The sequence below is a fragment of the Diabrotica virgifera genome, chromosome 6, assembly GCF_917563875.1.
Source record: "Diabrotica virgifera virgifera chromosome 6, PGI_DIABVI_V3a".
Classification (NCBI taxonomy): domain Eukaryota; kingdom Metazoa; phylum Arthropoda; class Insecta; order Coleoptera; family Chrysomelidae; genus Diabrotica; species Diabrotica virgifera.
Genome location: NC_065448.1, coordinates 206,262,050 through 206,280,698, shown reverse-complemented (window position 1 = coordinate 206,280,698; position 18,649 = coordinate 206,262,050).

Genomic DNA, 18,649 nt, shown 5'->3' with positions numbered 1-18,649 from the left:
CAAGAAAATCAACATTATGAACTCATTTATCTTAAAAAATATACATTTTTAAACAGTTTTATGATTGTTACGTTATTATATACCTTGTAATCTATTGAATTTAACTATATTTAAAAATTAGTGAACATCCCTATTTGTGGACGTGCACGGCAAGGTGCCTATGTGCCTAACGAGGTGCTTCACGAGGTGAGGGGCGAGGTGTCTGGCGAGGTGCGATGCTTCTCTATATTTCTACACTTAGTCACAAAATTTTTAACGGCATACTCTGTTAAATAGTGATGAGCGAGACTGGTCTTGGTCTTGCGGTCTTGGTCTTGGTCTTGCAGCAAGACCGCCTTTTGGTTTGCAAGACCAAGACCAAGACCAGGTATTCAAGACCAAGACCGAACCTTGCAAGACTACGCAAGACCAAGACCAACCTGCAAGACTCTTGCACTTTTTTGCGAAATTGGTTTTTTATTATTTAACTTTATTTTTTTAGTTCAATAATATACAGGGTGAGGCAGATAAAGGGCCTATTAGAAATATCTCAAGAACTAAAGGTAAGAGAATAATGAAAATTGGAATACAGGGGTTTTGAGGTATGAACTATTTAATGAAAATATTTTAATCTCTTTGCTACTTCCGGTTATACCGGAAGTTGATTGTAACTTCGTTTTTTCAAATGGGACACCCTGTACATTTTTACATTTTTGGATTCTGCTCGATGTCTTCTTTCTTAAAATATGAGGTTTTGTAATATTATACAGGGTAGTTTAAAAGATAATTACGGTTTTTTATAAATTTTGTAGCAAACTTCACACCCTGTAGAATTGTACTGATTTGATATCAAAAACTCTATTTATGTTCAAGTGATTTTTAATATAGTCTATTACTATTAAAATTATTAATATAGCGAAATGTTTAATTTTAGTATACAGGGTTGGTCGAAATTCGGAATGAGTATTATCTGAGTTTTCTTAAATGGAACACCCTGTATTTTAGTATTGTAATGAAATAATATTTTACAGTACTTTTTTGTTTCTTAAGCATTCCCTATACCTAACTGCTTTAATTTGTAAGTTATTCGTAGTTCTTTAATTAGTTGCAACAAAAATTACTTGAAATTTTATTAGGTTTACCGTGAAAATATTCAATCACAAATAATTTTTCGAAAATAAACACATATTAATCTCGACTGACCCTTAATTTATTAATACTGGTTGATATATCAAAATACCTATGTAGTTAAAATTGTTGGTGTGTTTAATAGTAATAAAAACATACAATATTCTATCTAGTTGGCTATGACTGACACTAAAATATGCTTAAACATTTGCTTTGCTTAAACATTCTACCATTTTTGAAGTTCCAGTTGCTTTGCTACCATTGCTAATATGAATTTTTCTAATGAGGAACTGATTCAGATGTTTTTTTTTGTTCTAGGAGAGTATAACAAATAAAAATGTGCTACTAGCAATAAGAGTTTATCATCAGTAATTCCATGATAGATGACAACCAAAAAAAGAGAAACTTTTCAAAATTTACTAGAGCGGTTTCAACGAACTGGAAATTTAGATTACGAGAAATCTGATCGAAGAAAAATTATTTTAAATGATTAAAATGAATTAAATGTTAGTGTCACTGAGAATCTGCATATTAGTATGAACGTTCTCGTAATCTAAGTGTCTAGTATAGTACGTCGAAACTATTCTAGTAAACTTTGAAAAGTTTCTCTTCTAAACTTTGAAAAGTTTTTTTTCTTGGCTGTCGTCTATCAGGGAGTTGCAGATGAAAATTCTTATTGCTAAAAGTACCTTTTTGTTACACTTACTCTCTCCTAGAACAAAAACTTTACTAATCAGTTCCCCATTACAAAAATTTATATTGGTAATGGTAACAAAGCAACTGGAACTATAAAAATAATATAATGTCTAATGTTTATTCAAGTTTAGTGTCAAAGCCATAGCCAACTGGGTAGAATATGGTTTGTTTTTATTAATATTTTATGCACCAACAATCTTAACAACGTAGGCATTTTGGTATCTCATCCAATATTTATAAATTAAGGATCAGTCTAGATTAACATGTTTTAACTTATTTTCAAAAAATTATTTATGATTGAATATTTTCACGGCAAACCTAATAAAGTTTCACGTAATTATTGTTGAAATTAATGTTTGGCTTAAAGAACTACGAATACCTTACAAATTAAAGCAGTTAGGTATAGGGAATGCTTAAGAAATAAAAAAGTACTATAAAATATCATTTCATTACAATACTAAAATACAGGGTGTTCCATTTAAGAAAACTCAGATAATACTCATTTCGAGTTTCGACCAACCCTATATACTAAAATTAAACATTTCGCTATATTAATAATTTTTAATAATAATAGACTATATTAAAAATCACTTGAACATAAATGGAGTTTTTATTCCATGTATGTAATTCCTGTATTCCAATTTTCATTATTCTCTTACCTTTAGTTCTCGAGATATTTCTAATAGGCCCAGGGCCTATTTTACCACTAGGCCCGTGAGGCACCTGCCTCGGGCCCGTATTTGAATGGGGCCCGGAAAGATCACCAAACAAAACATGTTTATTAAAATAACAAAACAAATTTTCAAAATTATTTCGTTTTACGAATAGGCAATGATAAATGATAACCATAAGAGTTACAATTAAGTGGATAGGCGCAAACTTTCGGCTTCAATGCTCGTTAAATGCATTCATTTTTTCGAATCCTCAAAAAACTAATAAATATTTTAAAAAAATTTAGACGCAGAATGAAAGATTACATTTTATTACCGAGAGCCTAATGTCCCTTAGAATAAATAAAAAGTTTCTTTTGAATAAGATGAAAGATACAGTCGGAAAAATGAAAGAATACCCATGAACGATCACATCAATCACTTATTTTGTATTTGCTGTTTTTTTCCATAAATAACAAACGTTTGTTATGGATAAAGACAGCAAATACAAAATAAGTGATTGATGTGATCGTTCATGGGTATTCTTTCATTTTTCCGACTGTATGTATTTAAAATTAGAAATCACACTCAATTTTCTCTTTTTCTCTCCCCTGTAAATTATTAAAATAAATATTATCGAAGATTTCAGGGACTTTAGGCCCTCGATAGTAAGGTAATCTTTCATTCTGCGTTTAAATTTTTCAAAAATACCTATTAGTTTTCTCAGGCTTCGAAAAAACGAATGCATTTAAATAGCATTGAAGCCGAAAGTTTGCGCCTATCCCCTTAAACAATGTTTAATTGTTTAAATATAAATTTTATTTACTGTTAATAAAAATTTTATTTTCTTGTGCAACTATATTTTTATTAAATAAGTAATACATTTAAAATAGTTATTTGTGAAACAGTTCGTGAAGTATGCTTTTTGCGATTCTAAGTAGCAAAAAGTACTTCACGCACAGTTTCATACAATATTTTATCTACGATAAACAAATAAAAAAAAGTGTAACTCTTCGTCACTGGAATTCATTTCTATTCTACAATTTTTAGAATTTTGACATTTAAAAATTCTAACTTCTTTCAAACCACAAAACTGTCAAAACTTTTGTTGTAATTTATTGCCCATTATGTCATCACCATCACAACGCGAAAATTAAGGATATTTGATTATATGAAAGTGTGCCAAAAAACAGTGCGAAAAAGTAAATCCCATTTAAAATACATTGTTACTTCACGCACACTTTAAACCCTTCACGCACTGCCATCTATAATGACAGTTTTCACAAACTAAAAACTTATACATAATATGACATAGAGTAGATAACAGTTATTATTATTAAATTATATTTAGGGGCCCGAAAATTGTGTGGTGCCTCGGGCCTGATTTAAAGTAAAATAGGCTCTGAATAGGCCCTTTATCTGCCTCACCCTATATACTGACATTGTAATAAACCTTAAACAATATCGAATTTTTAAAATACATAATATTTTGGTTATATATTTTTACGTCGTTTTGATTAAGTCAAACGGTTTGCATTTTCTCAACCTTCAAAGTGCCCAGAAGGCAAGTTTTCAAACGGCGACAGTTCAAGGCCAATTGAAATTACTTGTAAGACAAAAAAATGTAATTATAGATAGGGTAATCCATTTAAAAGAAATGCCAGTAAAAACGGTTTTTTGTACCAGTAGTTTTCGCTTTTTTGTCTAATAAAACTACTGACACTTATTTCAATTCTTTTCGCATAATCGAGGAAAAATGTAGGTCGTTAAATTTAAAATTATGTAATACCAAAAAATATCATAATAGATTTTGAAAAGGGATTCACAATGCTGTGAAAGCATTGTCCCTGAATAAAAAATAACTGGTTCTCGATTGTAATGTGTCAAAGCTTAGGTTCAGTGTCTGAATATAATGACAAAAATTTCGATACTGGGAAATTTTTAAAATTATTTTTTGGACTAATTTTTTACAATCAACGAAAGTTTCATCATTATACCTAAAATACAAATTTCAGGTATAATGTAATATACACATATTGTCGAAATATACACAGTTAAGCTAAAAATCAACAATTTTGATATATAGGTATGTACTTTGATCGGTAGTAAAACAGATTAAGGGGAATTGGTTTTAACATAACTTTTCTAGCGTTATCTTATAATTTTTTTACAACAGTAAGTATAGGGTATTTAACGTAAGCAGGCGACTCAAATAACAAAAAAAGCAATCCAACGTCAAAAAAAAAGGGGAGCACAATCGAATTTAAAAAAAAATGCTCCGTATTAGACTGTCGTATAAGAACACATTTTGTGAAAAGAATACTGATGACGTCGTTTCTGTAGTACCCAAAAATGACATTTAAAAAACCGTATATGTAGAAACAGAAATAAAATTATTCTCATGACAGTTCAACAGATTCCAGTATAATAGATTTTCCTCCATATTTGTTTCTAATTGGAACTTAAAAGCTAAAAATAATGAAATTTTTTTGAGTTATACTGGATTCTTCGGAAAATGATTTTCTTTAATTTTTCTATTTTCAGTTATTCTCTATTATGAACAGTTTCCGAGATATCGAGCTTTGTCACACTATACAGCCACCCTTTATATGCAGAATGTTTACTAAGTATGTGTACAAACTTTATAGGTTAAGGCTATGGGTACATAATTCGCAAATATTTTAAGTGTATCCCTACTTTTTCTGTCTTTACACGGCAAATTACGTGTAGTAAAATTCACACTGGTGTGGATATGTAAACATTACTAGAATCTCATTCTACTTGAAAATGTCATAATTAATTTAAAGAGATGGCTTTTGAATGTTCTTGGATAACTGTTATTTTTATAATTGCAAATTATTAATTCAGTTAATAAATGTAATAATTTTTTCACTAACTATGTTTTCAGTGATTGTAATAATTTATTTGTACAACAAAAACTAATAATCAATCGAGAAAAGAGGAAAAGTGTTAAAGTGATTTTTTAATAATATGTTGTTATTTTGGAACGCTTACAATTTTGAACATCTCTAACAACAAAATACTTGGATCACAGGATATATCTGATGTATTCTCTGCTTGGATCTTTCACAAATAATACACAATAAATAACTTTTTATTAAGTTCACGTCTTAAATCAATTAGAAGTTCATTGTAGAACATTGAAGAACATTGTAGAAGTTCTCAGGGACTTTCGGCCCTCGCTAATAACGTAATCTTTCATTCTGCGTTTAAATTTTTCCAAAATACTTATTAGTTTTCTCAGGATTTGAAAAAAATGAATCCCCATTTGAATAGCATTGCAGCCGAAAATACGTTCCGATCCTCTTAAACGTTTATATGAACTGAAAATATTTTTTTTAATGAGAAATCAGTGTTCACGTTCGATACATCATTTCAATAGGAATTTTACATCTGGTTAAAATTGAAGGTTTTTTAAATTTTTTCTTCACATAAAAAACACAGTTTTGCTTTTGCGTTGTATATAAGTATGTATAATTAAATAAAGCGTATAATTAAATAATTTCCTCCAAATAAAATAAAATGTTAGTAATAACTTTTTCTTTTTTCTTCTTTTTTTTTTCAATTTTTTTTTCATATCATATGCTATTGAATGTATAAAAAGCAGGTTGTGTCTCAATTCAACTTAAAATTGAAATTTGAAAATAAACCTTTATATTTGAAACATACTTTTTAATGAAATAATTAGGTGAATGTATAATGTTAAAATTGGTATCCGTTTGAAACTACATTCTACATTCTTTTAAAATTTTAAAGCAAAAAATATAGTTTCATTCTTCACATCTTTATTTATTTCAATGTACATTTTATTCGAAATTGTTTGGTTCAAATTATTACTACCAAAAAAGCAAGACCAGCAAGACTCTTGCAGCAAGACCAAGACCAAGAACAAGACCGGCTAGTGCAAGACCAAGACTGCCTCTTAGCTGCAAGACCAAGGCCAAGACCAAGCTTGCAAGAACAAGACCAAGACCAAGACTAGCCTGGTCTTGGTCTTGTTCTTGTTTTGCTCATCACTACTGTTAAAATGCATATTTTATTTGAGCCGCCCGCGCATGTTCTGTGAGTGTAAATAATATAACTATTAAAATAATTACATTTTCTCATAATTCGTTCTATTAGATTTTTGGAGTATAAAAGAAATTAATTATGTATTTATCTTCATTTAATCATAAGTTTATTCCACGCCATAGTACATTCTGGTACACATTCTCGTCTAAACAACAGAAAATCATAAATCAACTTCATTTCAAAATAAAAAGAGAATACTAAATGCAATGTAGGTACGTACTCGAGCACAGTTAATTGTGAACCTATTTACAATCAAAATATCCTGAAGGCTGCCTTTATTTATTTCGTAGGTAAGAGAACTCATAATTGATTGTTTTTACTCTATTGAAGCGTGTACCTAACTACATTTGACCACCTGGAAATTTGTAATTATTATGAAAATTAATGTTAATGTTCTACAAGCGAATATATTTGCATTTATGAATTGCTAACTGGTAAATTTGTAAAATAGCAACACTACAAGGTAGACAACAACGTCAACAACCAAAGGCAGGGTCGACTCGACATATATTTATATTAAATTTACAATCAAGATGCAGTAGAAATAAACATACCAAAGGTTTGTTTCAACACAACGAGAAACCGTCCATGTAACGATTACCGTCCAGCGCAGTAAACAAAATAACCCATGGAACGCACGAAATACAGACACTCAACGCATGCAACGTATTATTTTCTAGTAACGTGATCGTTACTTGATGGTTATCGTTGTGTTGGAACAAACCTCACGACACGTTAAATGCTACAATTAGGAGCACTCCCGAATCATAATTTACAATGTATAAACTTTGGAAATCATGATTTGGGTTTTACAATGAATATACATTGTAAATTATGATTTAGGAGTGCTCCTAGTAGCATTCATTTAACGTGTCTTGGTTTGTTTATTTCTACTGCATCTTGATTGCAAATTTAGTGTAGGTATATTTATTATTCCGTTTATCCCGCCATTTCCAGACGCGTTTCGCCCTTTGGGGCTCGTCAGTCGAACTTTGCAAGACAGAGGAAAGCAGATATAAAATAAAAATAAAAATAAAAACATTAATTGCCTTAATAATATTTATAATTAATTCATTTATTTAATCATTTTATTTCTTCATCAACGTTCCGCTGCTCACCATCACCTCTGGCACCTTTGGACTGCATCCGTTGTGGGTTCCTGGTTGTGCATGCTTTGGTCGTCTGGACATCTTCTTCTGTAGGTACTTTTTGTGGCATCGTACCTACTATCCTGAACTAGCTTTGCAATTAACTGGCTCTTGTCTGATCAGATGGTCGATCAGACGGTGTTTTACTCTATATATCCTCTGTGCCTGATTTCTTTCGAGGGTATCTTTTGTCTAAGACCCGTTTGCCATTATACTAATTTCAGTACTGATTTCAGTACTAAAAATATTGGTTAGTTGCGCGAGTCGATTTAGTATGAAAAAGTCAGTTTGTGCCAAGTTTGTGTTTGCAACTATCCGAATTGTAATCAGCATATAGGCATGCGCTCTACCTACTAAATTTACATGAGCTTTACTCAAGGTTCATAGATAGGAGCTTTACTAATTGAGATTGCAAGTTGCAAGCCATTAACTTATTAACAATAAAAGATGGGAAGAAGTATTTTTGCAAAACTGGCAAACTTGGCTTTTATTTCTGCTATTAGAGATATATCCACACCTAGTTTGGCTAATTCTGCCTTTATTTCTTCCAAAACTTTAATTCGTGCGCTCCTATTCTATAGAGAGGGTGCTTTGGCACATACAAACATTGATCATTGATTCGATTTGTAAAACTCTATTAATGTTTCAATCTGCCTTTTTCTCCACATGTTGAAAGTTGAAATCACTATTATTATTATGTACCTGAAAAAACAAAAGTACCTAATATACAATACAACCTCACTTTTTAATATTGTGTCAATTTCAGTACAAGAAATTAGAACATGTTTTAATTTTTAGTACTAAATCGGCGCGCGCATCTAATTTGTAGATACAATATTTTTAGTACTAATTTCAGTACTAAATTTAGCATAGTGGCAAGCGGACCTAAAGGAGTCTTCTTGTGGTCTGGTAAAAGAAATATGATGTCCTGTTCACCGCCACCTCCCTCGGTGGTGTGTACTGAAGCCTTTCTCGGACGGTTGCATTAAGGCGAATTTAGACTTATCCACTTTAGATGCAGAGACTATTTTACTTCAAATCAGGCCCGAGGCACTACACAATTTTCGGACCCCTAAACATTATTTAATAATATCTAATAATAACTTTTTTAAATGTATTAATTATTTAATATAAATATAGTTGCACAAGAAAATAAAATTTTTATTAGCAATAAATAAAATTGATATTTAAACAATTAAACATTGTTTAAGGGGATAGGCGCAAACTTTAGGCTTCAATGCTATTTAAATGCATTCGTTTTTTTCGAAGCCTGAGAAAACTAATAAGTATTTTTTTAAAATTTAAACGCAGAATGAAAGATTACGTTACTACTGAGGGCCGAAAGTCCCTGAAATCTTCGATAATGTTTATTTTAATAAGTTACAGGGGTGAAAAAAAGAGAAAATTGAATGTGATTTTAATTTTAAATGCATATCTTATTCAAAAGAAACTTTTTATTTATTCTAAGAGATATTCAGCCCTCGGAAATAATGTAATCTTTCATTCTGCGTCTAAATTTTTTAAAAATATTTATTAGAGTAGTTTTTTGATGATTTGAAAAAATAAACGTATTTAAAGAGTATTGAAGCCAAAAGTTTGAGCCTATCCACTTAATTATAACTCTTATGGTTATCATTTATCATTGCCTGTTCGTAAAATGAAAGAATTTTGAAAATTTGTTTTGTTATTGTTATAAACATGTTTTGTTTGGTGATCTTTCCGGGCCCCATTCAAATACGGGCCCGAGACAGGTGCCTCACGGGCCTAGTGGTAAAATAGGCCCTGTTTAGATGTACACTGCGGATGATAGATGAATAGTGAAAGCGTATTGAAAAGGGCAGCAATTTACATTTTCACTGACGGAATTCGTTTCACAGTCTTTTCAAAATGGCGAATACGACGATTGTAAGTGTCGGTTGAGTTATTATCTAAAGCATTACTAGAAGAATGTCGAAAATAAAAAAAAACCGGAAGGAGTTTGTCTATTTAAACAAAAATAATCGAAGGGTATAAACATCAGCGGTTCCTGATCCACTCATTTTTGACTTCCTAATTTTTGCTAACTATGAACAATAGCCAGTGTAGATAGTTTTTATTTTTGATTTTATGTCGCCTATATTTAATCCAGATAAATGTAGCTCTTTTAGTACACAACAGTATGCATTTTCAAGGATGTTTATTTTATGGTAGTCCTCAGATTTACTATTCCACAGGCACTCATGATAACGATATATTTCTAGACATAAATATATGCATATGTTCCATTCCAAATATATGCATATTGTTCTAGAAATTTTCACGTATCAAAATGTAAATTTATTCAACTGCGTTTTGATGACATTGTAATGTTCATAGGATCCGAAAAAACCAAGTTTACACTTTACACTAGTGGTTCACTGTGAATCAATCATCCAACCGGCTCATCGAAAGTAAGAACACCTTCTACTTTGTTCACTGCTTATTTTGGATGTGCATCTTGGACGAAATGTAGATGAAGAGTATGTTTATACCTTTCATTGCAGATGAATCATCCGCAGTGTACATCCAAAGTGAATAGTCTAAATTCATCCCATAAAGTCCCTTTAGTAACTCGGTCTTGCCATGCCGCCCGCCTGTGATCCGGTAGCATGACATCTCTGTGGATTCTAGCCTCTTCCAGTTGGTTTCCGCCTTGGAGCTCCATACTGGGACCGTATACAGGATCACAGACCTAACATAGGCCTGGTAAAGCTGAATCTTCTTCTTCTTCGACAATGGTGAGGACCTAAAAATATAAGGTTGTAGTAGTCTTTTTACTAATGCAGCTTTTATCTTGGTTTGCTTTTATTCCTTCCAGGCGCGGATCCAAGGGGGTCAATGGAGTCAATTGCCCCCTCCTTGAGATTTCGCCTGGTCTGGCATTTTTTTTAAGAAAGATATAATTACGATTGAAAATAAATAATGGGTTTTGTGTCCTGTTGATAACTGAATAACTGAAAGATAAAACAGAATTCCTTCTCCGAAGTGTTTGTGTTCTCAGTCTTACTGTATGGTGTCGAGTGTCGAGTCTTGGACTGTGAATAAAAACACACTGTGAATGTTTCTGTTTGTATTTGATTCAGAGTTGGAGCACCATCTCCAGATAGCTATAAGGCAGGCCCGCACATCAAAGAAACATGAAACGTAAATTACGTTTCATGGAAATAAAACAGTGCTAAACAAATATACGTCCGGCCATTTATGAATCTCTCCGAAAATAAAAATGTGTCATGAGCATGAATCACACTCGTTTCATTGGTAGGAGGACTTTGAGATTTGTTTAGCAGTGTTTTAGTTTCATAAAACATGTTTTTCGTTTTATGTTTCATGTTTTTCGTTTAATGTTTCTTTGGTGTGCGGCTTGGCTAGCTAAAATATCAACAGCCTGCCTATTTAAGGTGAATCGCCGCGATGTAATGATTCCACCTTTGAGACACAAAACAGCGACATCTCTCGTAAATCGAGGAAGACGAAAAGCCCTAGATACAAAGTTTACTACAATTAAACAATTAAAATACATAACTGAAATAAAAATAATAAACAATATTTTAAATCCAAGACTTTTCGTTAAAATCGATCTACTTAAATCGCCTTGAGGTTATGAAGGTCGAAATGTGTGCTATAGAAGAATTTTAAAAGTATCTTGGGTGAAGAAGATTCGACACTCCACCACACTAGAACGTCTCAGCAAGACTACTGAGATTATAGAAGGCATCAAAAAGAGAAAAGTGGCGTATTTTGGACATGTAATGAGAAGTTTCAAATATAGGTTGCTACTAAATATTATGCAAGTGAAAATAGAAGCCAAACGCAGTCCAGGACGAAGAAGCACTTCGTGGTTGATTTAGGGTGGCAGTGAATAAAATAATTAAGATAGCTATGATATAAACTAACGTTCTGAAAGGACATGGTACATGAAGAAAAAGAAAGTAACAGCCCATTCCGAAAAAGAATCCTGTGTACGAGAGTGACGAGAAAATTTTTATTTCATTGCCCCCTCCTTGCAAGGTTGCTGGATCCGCCGTTGATTCCTTCCTTATAACAACGGTTAATACAAAACCGTACAATCATACATAGACTAGCGTAGGTACTCTGGATTATATAGAAGCAGAAGCAACCTACCAGCTTGACATTAACGTGTCGTGTCCCTTTTTAATATAAAATATCTAAGAACGCCAGTCAAGAGGAAAACAATCTTAACAACGTGGGCATTTTGGTATCTCATCCAATATTAATAAATAAGGATCAGTCTACATTAATGTGTACTTATTTTCAAAAATGTATTTTTGTAAATATAATTTTGGCTGTAATCAAGGGAGTTGTTGTGACTTAATATCGCCAAATGTCCCAGACAAACTGCACGACGTGTCGCATTGGTATTTTAGAAAATTAGATGTTTTCAGCAACAGCCTTATAATTAAATACTTAATGAATATTACATTTATTATCTACCTACCTTTACTAATGCATATACCACGTATAATGCGTAGTTTGGGCATTGTTGAATATATCCTTTGTTTTCCAACACAGATATAAAATGCGCTTCTCCATTCATACGGCATTTGTACCAGTGTCATAGTTCTATTATTTATTTATATTCTATTGTTTGTTTATTCCTATATTGTTCCATCCGATTATATTTGCTTTCCATAGCTTTATAATAAAAATTACATCTGTGGTTGATCAGCCAGTCATGTTTAAATCTGAACTGTTTTACGGATATAAAGGTTTCCTCGCGTATCTGACTTTTAATTATTATTCTGTGTCAGATGTTCATGGCCTGATTAAGTAGATTTATGTCATTTATTAACAACTTCTTTGTTTTTGCACAAAGGTATTAAAACACTTTTTCTTCTTCATGTACCATGTCCTTTCAGAACGTTGGTTACCATCGTCCATCACAGCTATCCTAATTTTATTCACTGCCACCCTAAATAGCATGCTTGTATCAACACCATACCAATCTCGCAAGTTCTTCAACCATGAGGTTCTTTTACGTCCTGGACCGAGTTTGCCTGCTATTTTTCCTTGCATAATATTTTGTAGCAACCTATATTTGGGACCTCTCATTACATGTCCGAAGTACTCCAGCTTTCTCTGCTTGATGCTTTTTAGTCGCTGAGACGTTCTAGTATTGTGGAGTTTCGAATCTTCTCCACCCAGGAAACTTTAACTTCTATAGCACCACATTTCGAAAGCCTCAAGGCGATTTAGATCGATTTTATTCACAGTCCAGGACTCGACATCGTAAAGTATGACCGAGAACACGTAGCAGCGAAGTAGGCGGATTCTCAATACCAATGTTAGGTCTCTGTTACATAACACCTTGCACATCCTTCTAAAAGCGGCTCTAGCCTGCTCTATTCTAGATCTAATTTCGCCGTGACTTTCTGCGTTACAATTTAGTTGCTGTCCAAGGTAAACGATTTTATCAACTTGCTCAAGTTTGGTATTATTTACATATATAGACGGTTTTTTATGCTGTTGCTGTTGTTTACTTATTACGAGTATTTTGGTTTTCCGTATGTTCAGATTCAGACCTGCCTCCCTACAACTCTTAACGAAATTATCAAGTAGTGTTTGCAGATCTTTTTGACTAGAAGCTAGGAGTACTGTATCGTCCGCATATCGCAAATTATTGATGACTTCACCGTTCACAAGTATTCCTTCTTGTTTTTCAGAAAGAGCTTTTCTGAAAATTCTTTCGGAGTAAACGTTGAAAAGCAGTGGTGACAAGAGCCATCCCTTCCGTACTCCTCTTTTAATATTAAGAGCCTGTGATTCCACACCATCTACTAAAACTGATGTTGTTTGATTCCAATATAAATTTGCAATTATTCGAACATCTCTGCCGTCCAAGCCTATATCTTTAAGAGCTTCGATAAATATAAAGTGCTTAACACGATCAAATGCCTTTTGGGAGTCAATAAAACAACAGTATATGTCTACAGATATATCTCGGCATCTTTGAGCAAGTACGTTCATTCCAAACAATGCCTCTCCAGTTCCAAACCCGTTACGGAAACCAAACTGTGTGTCATCCAGGTATTCCTCGCATTTATTGTAGATATGACCATGTATTACCTTCAAAAAAATTTTCAATGAATGGTTTAACAAACTGATGGTTATAATCAGCACAGGTTTTTGCTGTTGTCTTCTTAGGTACAGCTATAAACAGTGAATTAGACCAGCCATTAGGAAGTTGTCCGCTGGTATAAATGGTATTGAAAAACGAAGTTATAGCCTCTAAAACATTGCTATCATTTATAAGCTTGTATATTTCAGTTGGAATTTCATCAGGACCAGTCGCTTTGCCAACTTTTGATGATTGTATGGCTTTTATTACCTCAGAGCGTGTTATTACGGGTCCGTCGCAGTTAGTAATATCGGGTGGTGAACTACTCCTATCGTCTTCGAATAGGTTCGTAACGTAAGACACGACTTCCCCATTAATCTGGCATGTGTCGCACGTACCCAACTATTACCCCAACTTCTTGAGTTTCCTATATGTTGTCCCATCTCTTTTGGAATATGATTTATTATCCTTTTTAAACTACCTTATATTTCTTTATTTTTTCTGGATAATACTGTGATGTTAAGGGTTTAAATAAAGAATAATAAATATAAAAGAATCCATTAAATTCATCATGGAACAAGAAAACAATAACGCACTTCCTTTTCTAGATTTGCTTTACAAAAGAAGACACAGGATATGCAACTAAAATCCACAGAAAACCAACCTACACCAACTGATATTTAAATACTAAATAGGTATTATCAAATCCCTATATGATAGAGTCCGAAACATATGTTCCAATGAAAATGCATTTCAGGAAAAAAATCCTGCAAACAAACGTTTTGACTAAAAATTACTACTTGTTGTCATTTATAAACACGGAATTCCACAAGATCAAGGAAAAGAAACAACAAAACAATATAAGCATTCCAAAGATACTCACAAGAAGAGATTTATAGATGACAACAATTCCATATGCAAAGATCTTAGTAGAAAAATTGAAAAGGTAGGTAACAAGTACATAACATTACAACAGTACCATAACATTCAAAACAACTAATATAAATACTCTGAAATCTATCATGTCCAAATAGTCCAGGAGCCACTGCGCATCCGCTAGGAAAAATATTCTAATTCGGATTTTTTGCACAATCTTACTTAAAAAGGACTCCTTTTAACAAATTTGCATGTTGCCAGGACCAAAAGGTGGTCAAAAATTTTTTAAACGTTTTTTTTTTGTTTTTATCCTAAAATTATTTTTTTTACATGTCAAAAAGGTTTTTTAGGTTTTTTGGATCATTCCAAACAGAAAAGGTCTTTAGTGACTTTTCTCTAAAAATGATAGTTTTTGACATATAAGCGATTAAAAATTGAAAAATTGCGAAATCGGCCATTTTTAACCCTCAAAAACTATGTGAAAAACTGAAAATTTGAATGTTGCCAAGGTAGGTAGATATTCTTTAAACATCGATTGATGAAATCCCGAAGAGTTTTTTGCAATACAATATTCAAAACTGCTTTGTTTTTTAATTGCTAATCAAGTGTGCTCCACACTATTTTCCACCGACAGTATGGTGCAAATGGAAGGAATAAATTCGATATTTCGTAAACCGGCGACTTTAAGAAAAAATCCCGAAATAAGTCGATTTTTATTTTTAAGTTATGATATTGTGGCATATATGGTATACTAGTGACGTCATCCATCTGGACGTGATGACGTAATCGATGATTTTTTTAAATGAGAATAGGGGTTATGTGCTAGTTCATTTGAAAGGTTCTTCAATTCTCTATTCAGTAATCAAAACATTTACATAATTATTTATACAGGGTGTCCAAAAATTTTTTATTAAATTAAATTATTTGACAAAAAAAGAAGTAGAAGGACACCCTGTATAAATAATTATGTAAATGTTTACATTACTGAATAGAGAATTGAAAAACGTTTCAAATGAGCTACAACACGACCCCTATTCTCATTTAAAAAAATCATCGATTTCATCACGCCCAGACGGATGACGTCACTAGTATACCATATATGCCACAATATTATAACTTAAAAATAAAAATCGACCTGTTTCGGGATTTTTCCTTAAAGTCGCCAGTTTACGAAATAACGAATTTATTCCTTTCATTTGCACCATACTGTCGGTGGAAAATAGTGTCGCGCACGCTTGATTAGCAATTAAAAAACAAAGGAGTTTTGAATATTGGATTGCAAAAAACTCTTCGGGATTTCATCAATCGATGTTTAAAGAATATCTACTTACCTTGGCAACATTCAAATTTTCAGGTTTTCACATAGTTTTTGAGGGTTAAAAATGGCCGATTTCGCAATTTTTCAATTTTTAATCGCTTATATGTCAAAAACTATCATTTTTAGAGAAAAGTCACTAAAGACCTTTTCTGTTTGGAATGACCCAAAAAACCTAAAAAAAACTTTTTTCCATGCAATAATAATAATTTTAGGATAAAAACAAAAAAAAAACGTTTAAAAAATTTTTGACCACCTTTTGGTCCTGGCAACATGCAAATTTGTTAAAAGGAGTCCTTTTTGAGTAAGATTGTGCAAAAAATCCGAATTAGAATATTTTTCCTAGCGGATGCGCAGTGGCTTTCTGGACTAAAAACCAAACCCAACAACACACAAGAAAGATCCAAAAACTGCATCTACTCATATAAAATAACCTGTGAATGCAACAATTTCTATGTGGTAGAAACTGCAGGACCAGTGGCGTACTGAGCATGGTTCCGCGGGTCCCGCGGAATCAGGGCACGGGCCCCGCATGGGCCCGCTCTAACACGCTTTTTAATTCTTTTATTTCTAATTTGATGGAAACCTTTTAAACTATTGCACAAGTACAGACTAGGAAATGTAACTGCTAAATAAATTTTAATTTTTGTAGTACTTATAAATAAACACGAAGAATATCTATTCATCAAAAATTTAAAAACAAAATTTATGAAACACTAAGCTTTTGTAAGGTTCTTTACTCGTTTTACCTGCTTCGAAGCCCTTGTTTCTACACTTTTAAAGACTATTATCACTGCCGGTGCTGCCTACACGTGCTAACTCAAACACTTGTATTTTTATTTGTATAGGTACATTAATTATGAATAAGTTTTAGGTAAACTACAGCTGCAGAAAGTCGGCAACTGATCAATACAAGTTTTATACGGCCATAAAAATAATCTCAATACAATTGGCTCGATGTTCGATACTCGTGTTTATAGCACCCGTATCCTTCAGCCTGTACTTTTAGGTAGTTCTGAAGTTAAATTCTAAGTATAGACAATATAATATATTATATTATAGTGGTATACTATAGTGGTATATTATAGTGGTATAGTGGTTATACTATATTATAGTGGTAACTATAATAATGATAAATATAGACACTAATTTCTTTTTAAGAAAATCTCGTCGTCTGATCAAAGATATCAACCCCACCGTTATCCAAGATTTTTTTTGTATTTTTTTATTTAACCGTCTTATCTTCCTAGAGTTATCGTTTGTATGTAATTATTTAACTTATTTATAAATTTATATATTATATCATTAATTTGCAATTTGAGAATCTATTTTGCTGATATAAATTTCATTCCAAGGTTCATTTTTTAGAAGCTGTTTTAATTTTCCGATATTAAGGTTTTAATTATGACTGGAGATTTTTGAGTTTCATTATTTATGAAAACGGCTAGCGTAAAGTGTTCAGTCATGTCAGTATGAAAAACGATAGGATTAATATTAACTTCCTGTCTTAATAGTCCATTGTTTTTTTAAAAAATTTCTAACATTAGAAGTAAGTAAGTTACGATCAAATGATGCTACTATCTTTTTTATGGTTGGTAAAAAAAGCCGTGAAAATCATCCTCTAATTAGCATTTGAAATGAAGTTAATCGTTACCACTTCACAAATTACTTTACTTATGTGTTGTTTATAATACATGTAAGATTCGTTGGTTTAAAGGGCTTCCACGAGTCACTAATCACGAGTGTATGCAAATTTTGCACTGCCATATCTTCTATAATCAATTTTTGTCTTCAGGAAAACAAATTCACAGTAGTAAAATATATATTTTTTTACTAGTTAAGATTTTTGGTATCAGAAATACTTGGATCATATAACACGTAGTGACAGAAATGAACTCCTAAAATTAATAATGCAGGGAAAGATTAAAGGAAGGAGCAGCATAGGTAGAAGAAAAATGTCCTGTCTGAAAAATCTCAGAGAATGGTTTGGATGCAGCTCAACTGAACTCTTTCGGGCTGTAGTGTCAAAAGTTAGAATAGCAATGATGATTGACAATAGAGATGCATCAAGTCAAACTAGTTTGATTTTACTCAACAAACTTGACTTGACTTGAAAATGAAACTTTTTGTATAAAAAAGTTTGACTTGACTTGATTTCGAATCTTTAGGTTTGACTTGAACTCAAACATCTTCAAACAGTTTGAAAAGTTTGAATATTACGCAACGTGTTTATTTTCAATTTTAAATGAGACCGCCTAAGCCTTTATTTGTTCACTGGCGGATCAACGAAGGGAGGGGTAGGGGAAATCCCCCCTCCCAACAAGGTCCAAAAAAATTTTTTTGACAAATTTCAATAAACAGAAATGTATTGGCTGCTACGATATTTAAACCGCAGACAGACAAATAAAACCCAATAAACGCGCCAGTTAGGAAAATTATTAAGAAAGTTTAATGCATCCGAAAATAATTTAAATTGTAGATATAAAACCATATAGACCTGGATCCCGCGTACCAAAAAAAAGTTGATTAATAGCAAGCTGAAAATTTGTTAACCAACTGAGCATTTTAATGAGTGGAACACGAAGAAAATGTCAAATGACAGGAATCATGTTGGTTAGTAATAGCAGTCTGATATTTGCATGAGAATTTAATGAAAGGGTAACAAATCAAT